Genomic DNA, 8527 nt, shown 5'->3' on the forward strand with positions numbered 1-8527 from the left:
TGGGACACAATTGTTTGCATCAACTTTCAAGGCTTAATTTACTTCCATTGTTGCAGAACAGCTGCAGTTGCTAACCCATTACTTGTTCCCTGAAAAAGGCCTTTTTTAACAACTCTGAAATTTACATTATTTTTCAGGTTTTGGTTACCTAAACTTTTTTTTTTAACCTCTGACAGTTTCCCCCTTAGCTTAGTACCATTTCATGTTATTCACTGGATTTGAACTGCTTAAATTTCAGTAAAAACTGAAAATATATGTGTATACACACAAAAAAAATCTATGTGTGTGTAATTGTGCACACACACACACACACACACACACACACACACACACACACACACACACACACACACCTGGTATTGGCTTGATGGTCGAGTGGTGGGCTTGGGATCCCAGAATCCTGAATTCAAATCCCACTTGGATGTTGAATTAATACCAGGTGGGGTTGACTCCTCCTGTCATCCTTCCAAGGTCGGCAAAACGAGTGCGAGCTTGCTGTTCGACTGCGTCGGAGTGGCGACCCGTCCAAGACTGCTCGCCTTCACTCTTTCATTCCTCTTTTTTTTTCCCACCTTTGAAATAAACTCCCTCACTTTATTCAATCCCATTCTTCCCTCCAGGCCTTCAAAACAGCTGTTCACCACCACTTATCATCCCCCATCCAAATCCTCGATCTTTTCTACCCCCGATAATCCACGCAAGCCCACCTCCTTCAAATTCCCTGCTTTTTTCCTGAAAGTCCCTGTAATGTCCATCTTTTATTCCCCATGTTCCCAGCCCCATCCCTCTCCCTTCCACAGATCTCCAAACGTCTCTGTTCCCCACTGTTTTGTCCTTCCCACTCCCACCCCTCTTGTCTCATGCCCCCCTTGCTGGGCGTTGTGTGTTAGCTCTCACACGATCCTCGACAAGGTATACAACAAAAAATGGGGATGTTCTTTAACTTTTGACCGGTAGAAGATATACAGAAACATATATATATATATATATATATATATATATATATATATATATATATATATATATATATATATATATATATATATATATATATATATATATATATACACATTTACATATTTATATATTTATACATATATATGTGGATATATGCACACACACACACCTGATGTTTTCTTAATGGTCAGGGTGGTGGGCTTGGGATCTCAGCATCCTGAGTTGAAATCCCACTTTGCTGTTGAATTGATACCAGGTGGGGTTGACTCTGCCTGCCATCCTTCCAAGGTCGGCAAAATGAGTGCCAGCTTACTGGTACCCTGTGTTGGAGTGGTGACCCGTCCAAGATTGTGCCCAAGAGCCAAGGAGACTGCTTCGGCAACACCAACGCTCTGCACAGTATCGTCCCAATGCATGGATATATACGAGTGCATATATATATATATATATATATATATATATATATATATATATATATATATATATATATATATATATATATATATATATATATATATATATATATATATATATATATATATATATATATATATATATATATATATATATTGTTGTGGTTACCAGATTCGCAAACCACCATTCAGGTCCCTTAGGTGAGGTATCTCGGTAAGTACATGTGTAGTTAGGCCCGAACCCGTTGTCTAGTGGGAATACATGTCATTTATGCGAGCTGCGACTCTTCAGGATAGCCGTTTTTCTTTCACTATCTTTATTTTGGACCAACCGCCATGATCACAACCACAACATCAACCAACAACCACAACCACCGCATCACCACAACCGCCACGACCTTCACGTCACACCTCGCAACCGTAGCATCGCCACCGTTCTTGCCCCGCTGTGGGTACCGGTGTTGGACTCGTGCAGGGCGCACGTCGAACAGCGTGTACAAAATCACGGATTTTGTGCTTCAAAAACGGATCAAAAACGACACACGCCCACTTTTTGCCGTCCAATCGGTGACCGAGGGGCGATTTGGCCCCGCCTCCAGAACGATCGATATATGCAAATTTGTGGATCAAAAAGCCTTCACGCCCACTTTTTCTCGGGCCAATGGGGAGCGAGGTGAAAGGTCGAAGGGAGGGGGTCAAAGGCGAAGCTACGGGGGGATAAAAGGACGGTGTTCGTCAGTCAGGAGAGTCGAGAAGGGGAGAGTCCAACGGGGAGAGTCCAAAAGAGTGTGGAAGTCTGGAGCCCGAAGCCTGCAGTAGCTGGAGAAGCTGAAGAGAGTCGAACGAGGAGAGCCCAAAGAAGAGTCCAGGGTGGAGAGTCCAGAGGCGGAGAGGCGGCAACGGCGAAGGCAGACGAGGGGGTGCTCGCGTCGGTGCCGGGAACTGCACGCCTGAGGGAGGCCGGCAGCGCGACCTGGCCGAGGTGGAGACGCACACCAGGGATAATAAAGATCCTCTATACCCCGAGCATCAGCAACCCCCTCCTGTTTCCCCCCGCGCTGAGATAGTGCGACCAAGGGGGCCCCTTTTCCCACCCCCCTGCCAGGCACTGTCCGCGAGGCCCGCGGAGTGAGGCGCCATCGCCGCTCCGCGTCTCATCACCAGACGGGTAGGCGCGACCCGGTCTCGGCCTCAGGCCCGCCTCATCCTTGAGGGTGTTTCTTTTCCTTGGTTTTGGGTATGTGTTGTCGGCGCCGTCTGTGAGGTAGAATTGTATAAGTGTTGCCGTGTGCTCGGTAGTCGGTATTAGCTCTGCACTGTGTTTTCACTTTTATATTTGCTTTTTGTGTAAATGGAATTGTGTTTTCTTTTTTTTTGTGTGCTTTTGGTGGAATTGTATTTGTGTGCTTCCCGTGTGCCGCGAATAAATGTGCTTTATTGTTGAACTGTTCTCCCGCTTCGCTTCGTCATTTCTCCCATTGAATCCCCATCTTGCTTCACGTAAAGGGTTGGTCGTGGGCTGAATATGCCCGATAATTAATCGAACCGTCGAGGTCGACGATAACACCGCTCGGTTATTCTGATAGTACGGAACGGGTCGCTTAAGTGGCCCGTGTCCGAAGTCGACCTGCGGCGAGGTGCGATCGCCCGGTCTACCCTCCGCGTGGGTACTTAGGTAGTTCGAATTTGGCGAGCAACCCTATCCCACGCGGGGGCTGATTGGCTCGATCGCGGTGAGACCGAAAGGTCCACCCGTGACTGGTTCCCGGCGTTAGTCCGAGAGGGTCACGACTGGATTGTCCGTCCGGTGGGCGACGTGCCGCGATTCGAGTTACGTGGCCGTCAGCACGCCGGCGGGCGCGGAATCCGCAACATTGGTGTCAGGAGTGGGATACAAATTCATCGCCCTCCTCGCGGCACTGGTATTGGAGAGCGGGACAACAGGCTCTCCTGTCTCCAGCGAAATTCACGGGAATCGGTCCAGGGGTGAGAGAAGCGACCCCCGATTCCCTCCAAATTACGAGCGAGCTAAATTAACCCTTCACGAGAAGCAAGATGGCGTCTCAAGGCGAGCGGGAGCCGGGGGTATTAGAAATGTATATGTGTAGTAATGTAGAATCCATGGTCCAGGATGGAATCCCCGAGCAGGAAATGTTGATTGTGCAGGAACACGGACTCGCCCAACTGAACCCAGGGCCCGAGGTGGGTGCGGCAGCGGCCGCGGTGTATGACACCTTCCCCCCCCTCTCCACCAAGACCCTTCCCCAACCCCTGCCGAAACGGCTCACTCAAGCGCACCCGACGTGGCCCAGCTATGCGCCATGCTGGCGGCAATGACAAATGAAATAAAAAACGAAATGAAAAGCATGGGCAAGCAAATGAAAAAAGAAATGAAAGAACTACGGGGTGAGACGCAGAACATGGGCCGATGCCTGCAGGCGGGCATGAAGGCCGTGAGCAGGGAACTTAAAATGGCGACTCCACGTGTCGGAACGAACGAGCTGGAAGGGGGTGCAACGGCTGACAGGCCCGCGGTGGAGGCGGGTAAGGAAAAAGTAATTCGGGAGACAAGAGACGAGGTGAAAGTAATTGCGAGGGAGAGAAAAGAACAATTAATACGGAAAGCAAGGATGAGGTACGCGGAGATCGTGAAAGAGCAAGGAGTGAAAAACAGGGAAGGACGGGAGCGACTTAAAGAGAAAGCAAGGTTGACCTACTTAAAGATAAGGGAAAGACGCCAGAAAGAAGCGGAGACTAATAGACAGGAGGGGACAACAGAAATTTATAAATGTATAGAGACACGGGAGATAGGAACGATAGAGGGGAGACAACACGATGAAGACGGGGTAAGTGACGCGCACACACACACACGGAGGTAGTGGAGGATAATGGGGGTGAGCTCGCGGAGCGTCAGGAACGAGGGGAGGGAGTATTCCCCCTTGAGGCGGATCACGACCAGGTAAGTTCGGTTGTGCTTTGCGAGGTTGAGGGGAGGAGTGCTGTGGACAGGTGCACGGAGAGCTTGGGGGGTGTAGAGGCCCCGGAGACCCTTGTGGGGACACAAATCCCCAGTGTGGTTGTCCCTGTGTGTGTGGTGCAAGGTGTGAGTGCGTCCCCGTGTGTGGAAGCGACCCCGTGTGTGAGTGGTGTGGTGGCGATGGTGCCAGAGTACGTGCTTCCCAGCACGCCGTGTGTGGATGAGGCACCGTGTGTGAGTGAGGCCGTGTGTGTGGATGAAACGGCCAGTGTGAGTGAGGCACCGCGGGTTAGTGCCCCCGTGTGTGTGAGTGAGGCACGGAGTGTGGATGAGGCACCGCGGGTGAGTGCCCCCGCGTGTGTAAGTAGTATGGTTTGTGTGAGTAGTGAGGCACGCGTGAGTGAACGGCCGAATGTAAGGGAGACCGTGTGTGTGAGAGAGCGGTATGTAAGGGAGATGTCGGTTGGCATGCGGGAGCACGCAGCCGCGTCTCCCGGTGTGAATGTGATGGTGTGGACTGTGTGCGTCGTAACACGCAGGTATGCGTGTGTGGAATGGAGACGGAGACGGCGACAGAGGAGAGAAAGCCGAGTAGCGGCTGTGGTTGTTTCGGGGACCGTGCCGGGTTCACCCAGCAGTGAGCACGCGGTTCGTGCTGTGCAACGCACGAGACCACCACGTGCTCGCTTGCGAGAGTGAAGTCCCGGTCCGGAAACGCACGCGGTGGATTTGCCGATCCCGCGGACGGACAAAGTTTCGGCAGGTAAATGGATTTGGACCGGACGGGTTCTCCACGCGATCGTGTGTGTTAAGCTCCAACGGGCAAAGCACATGTGTTCGCGTGGGGAACCCCTCGAGACGTGGGGCTTGTTTTTTTTATGCGCACGGTGACGTCATGGCTGCACGTGGGGTTGGAATCCGGCAGGAGGGGTATCTCTGCCGGATGGCACCGTCCAAGGAGGGACGAGGAACACGTGCAGCTGCATGACGTCACGGGCAGGTGCAAAGTGCGCGAGCTCTGAGTTGCCGCGCAGGTGCTGCGCATGGAAAAAAAAAAAAAGAAAAAGCAAGCCTCACTTTCGGGTGTACAGGATTCCTGGGCAAGGGGTGAAAGACCCCCTTACCCCTGGGCACAGGATGGAAACTAGTTAGGGGGAAGGGTTAGCTTAGTTAGACCGACTCCATGGGGCAGGGGTAAGTCCTCATGGAGTCCGTGGAATGGATTAGTTAGAGGGATTTAGATGAGCTTTAGGTTGGGAAATAAAATGAATTTTTGAGTTAGGAGACAGAGACAGACTGGTGAATGTGTAGTGGGGACGTAGCTTAGCTACGTAGGTTAAAAGGAACGTGCTATAGTGTAAGGGACGACGTGGGAGCACGAGTTAGTTAGGGGATGTAGTTAGAAGGATGGCAGAGTTCAGCGGTGTGTGTGTTGAAGAGTTGTGAGTTGAGAGGTGAGTACATGTTGAGTGAGTGAGGCCAGCGGGTCTGTGTGTGTGGAGTGAATGGGGAATGCATGGTGCGATGAGTGATTGGGGGGAGGAGTGACTCCCGCCCAAGGGACCCCGGGGTCAGTGTAGAGTGAGTTAGCTGGGTTAGTCAAATTGAAAAATGGAGGTCGTTTTGTTGTTGGTGGGAAAGTAGGCTCGAGACCCATTTGGAGGGGTGCAGGAGCCCTGTTGACGGGCTTGGGAGCGTGGCTGCGAAAGGTGAGTATCGCTGAGTGGGTACCCCGGGCACCAGGCTAGTCGGCCGCGGTAGGCCAAGGGCCCATGGGGGGCCGGGATAGAGTAGTGGGCACGGGTGCGCCTGCTTGGTGCGGGGGCCATGGGCGCCATTAGCCGCGTGGGCAGTGTAGTGGGCACGGGTGACCCTCGGAAAGGGGCCCGGGAGGCCGGCCTGCCACGTGTGCGTTTCAGGGGAGGTGCCATGGGGGGCACTCCCCGGTGTTAGGGAGCTGGTAGGCTCGGAGGCAGTGTAGTGCCCGGGGGTGCCATAGCGGGAGATTCGGCAGAGGGTCGTGCCTGCCAAAGGGAGCCACGTGTCCCAGCCAGGAGACCGTGTGAGGGCACGGAGAGAAAATTGGGGGCGAGGCCCGAAATTGTGAGGACACCAACACAGGCGACGGGAATCTGGGTTGTTAGAACCAATAGTTTAAGCGAGAGGCGCTTGTTGAAAGCCCCGGGGTAGTTTAACAGTTAAATGGTTAGGGTAGATTAGGAGATGTACCCCTCCGCACCATCCATCCCCTCGCTGTCGTTGTGGGCCGCTGGACCCACTTTGGGTTAGATCGCCGAACTCTGGGGAGGCCATTCTGAGGCTTGAGTTGGGCCTCGACACAGGACGTAGCTCTCCCTTGTTCCCCTCCGGGAAGGGAACGTAGGGGTTGGGAGTAGGCTAGGTGACAGAATAGGTTAGCCGAACAAGGACGATAAAGGGGGTTAGGGGACGATTTATAGTGGGGAAGTAAAAATAAAAACAATAAAAAAATAAGTGGGGGCTAAATTGGTTTTTCACAAATTAAGGGAGTGGGTATGTACAGTGACAGGCAAAGGCGATAGGTTGGGAGGGAGACAGGTAGGTAGGTCCGAGCCCGCCTTCCAAGTGGCCAGCACCACCGCACTCCCTCCACCAACCTCCACTGAACGGCAAAGGCTGGCCAGCTTCATCTGCTGGCTGTGTTACTTCAAGGCCTGTGCCGGCCCACTTGATCGGCAGCTGTTGTGTTGCTGCAAGGCCTGTGCCGGCCGGATCATCTGCAGCTGTGGTACTTCAAGGCCTGTGCCGACCAGTTCATCTGCCGGCTGTGTTTGCCTGCAGCGGTCTTCTTCTGCGGGCTGTGTTTGCCTGCAGCGGCCTTCTTCTGGGGGCTGTGTGTTGCCTGCACCTTTGCCATGCCATGCCCACTGCCCATGTTCACCAGCCCCGTTCAATTTTTGCTTTGCCCCCCCCCCCCCTGTTCATTTCCATGTGCGCCAGGATCCGCAAGGCAACAGTTTGCAAGCTGCGAGAACTGCCCTGTTGGCAGCTACAACACGGGCCTGCAGTGGCGGCCCGTGCACCGTGTTTGCGTTCACTGCATTCAGTTCAAACCGTTCATGCATCCATTCGTTGTGCTCATTGCGTGTGCCACTTGAGCTGGCACGGAGACTGCGTTGTGCAGCCCAAGCACCGTTGTGGTTCACTGAGTTCAGTTCAAAAGGGAAGGCCTTGGACTGCGTGTGAGCAGCCAGCCACGTTCCCTGTCACCTGCATTGTTTTGAGCCAGAGACTGCATGCGGGCAGCCTGGCTCCCTGCTAACTGCTTTCTTTTTGCAGAGTTCAATGAAATGATTTTGCAGAGTGAGTGAGTTTGTTTAGATAGTTACGCAGCCCTCAGGTTATTTATTTTGGGGACACGAATACCATGAATGTCGCACTCAGGGATCCGTAGGTAAAATGTACTAGGGGAAAACTACACATGATGGCACACGAAAATTTGACGACTCGGGACGAGTCTGTAAAAAGGGAAGGGGGTAGTGTTGTGGTTACCAGATTCGCAAACCACCATTCAGGTCCCTTAGGTGAGGTATCTCGGAAAGTACATGTGTAGTTAGGCCCGAACCCTTTGTCTAGTGGGAATACATGTCATTTATGCGAGCTGCGACTCTTCAGGATAGCCGTTTTTCTTTCACTATCTTTATTTTGGACCAACCGCCATGATCACAACCACAACATCAACCAACAACCACAACCACCGCTTCACCACAACCGCCACGACCTTCACGTCACACCTCGCAACCGTAGCATCGCCACCGTTCTTGCCCCGCTGTGGGTATCGGTGTTGGATTCGTGCAGAGCGCGCGTCGAACAGCGTGTACAAAATCACGGATTTTGTGCTTCAAAAACGGATCAAAAACGACACACGCCCACTTTTTGCCGTCCAATCGGTGACCGAGGGGCGATTTGGCCCCGCCTCCAGAACGATCGATATATGCAAATTTGTGGATCAAAAAGCCTTCACGCCCACTTTTTCTCGGGCCAATGGGGAGCGAGGTGAAAGGTCGAAGGGAGGGGGTCAAAGGCGAAGCTACGGGGGGATAAAAGGACGGTGTTCGTCAGTCAGGAGAGTCGAGAAGGGGAGAGTCCAACGGGGAGAGTCCAAAAGAGTGTGGAAGTCTGGAGCCCGAAGCCTGCAGTA

General features: G+C 52.6%; 1 protein-coding gene across 14 annotated transcripts in view; it reads left to right on the forward strand.

Moving 5' to 3' along the window:
• Positions 1-8527, forward strand: part of LOC147010325 (runt-related transcription factor 3-like) — a 134418-nt gene that overhangs the window by 79207 nt on the left and 46684 nt on the right. The window lies entirely within an intron of this gene.

Source organism: Eptatretus burgeri, chromosome 16, assembly GCF_056783735.1.
Source record: "Eptatretus burgeri isolate ZD-2024b chromosome 16, Ebu_testis_v1, whole genome shotgun sequence".
In the NCBI taxonomy this organism is placed as follows: Eukaryota; Metazoa; Chordata; class Myxini; order Myxiniformes; family Myxinidae; genus Eptatretus; species Eptatretus burgeri.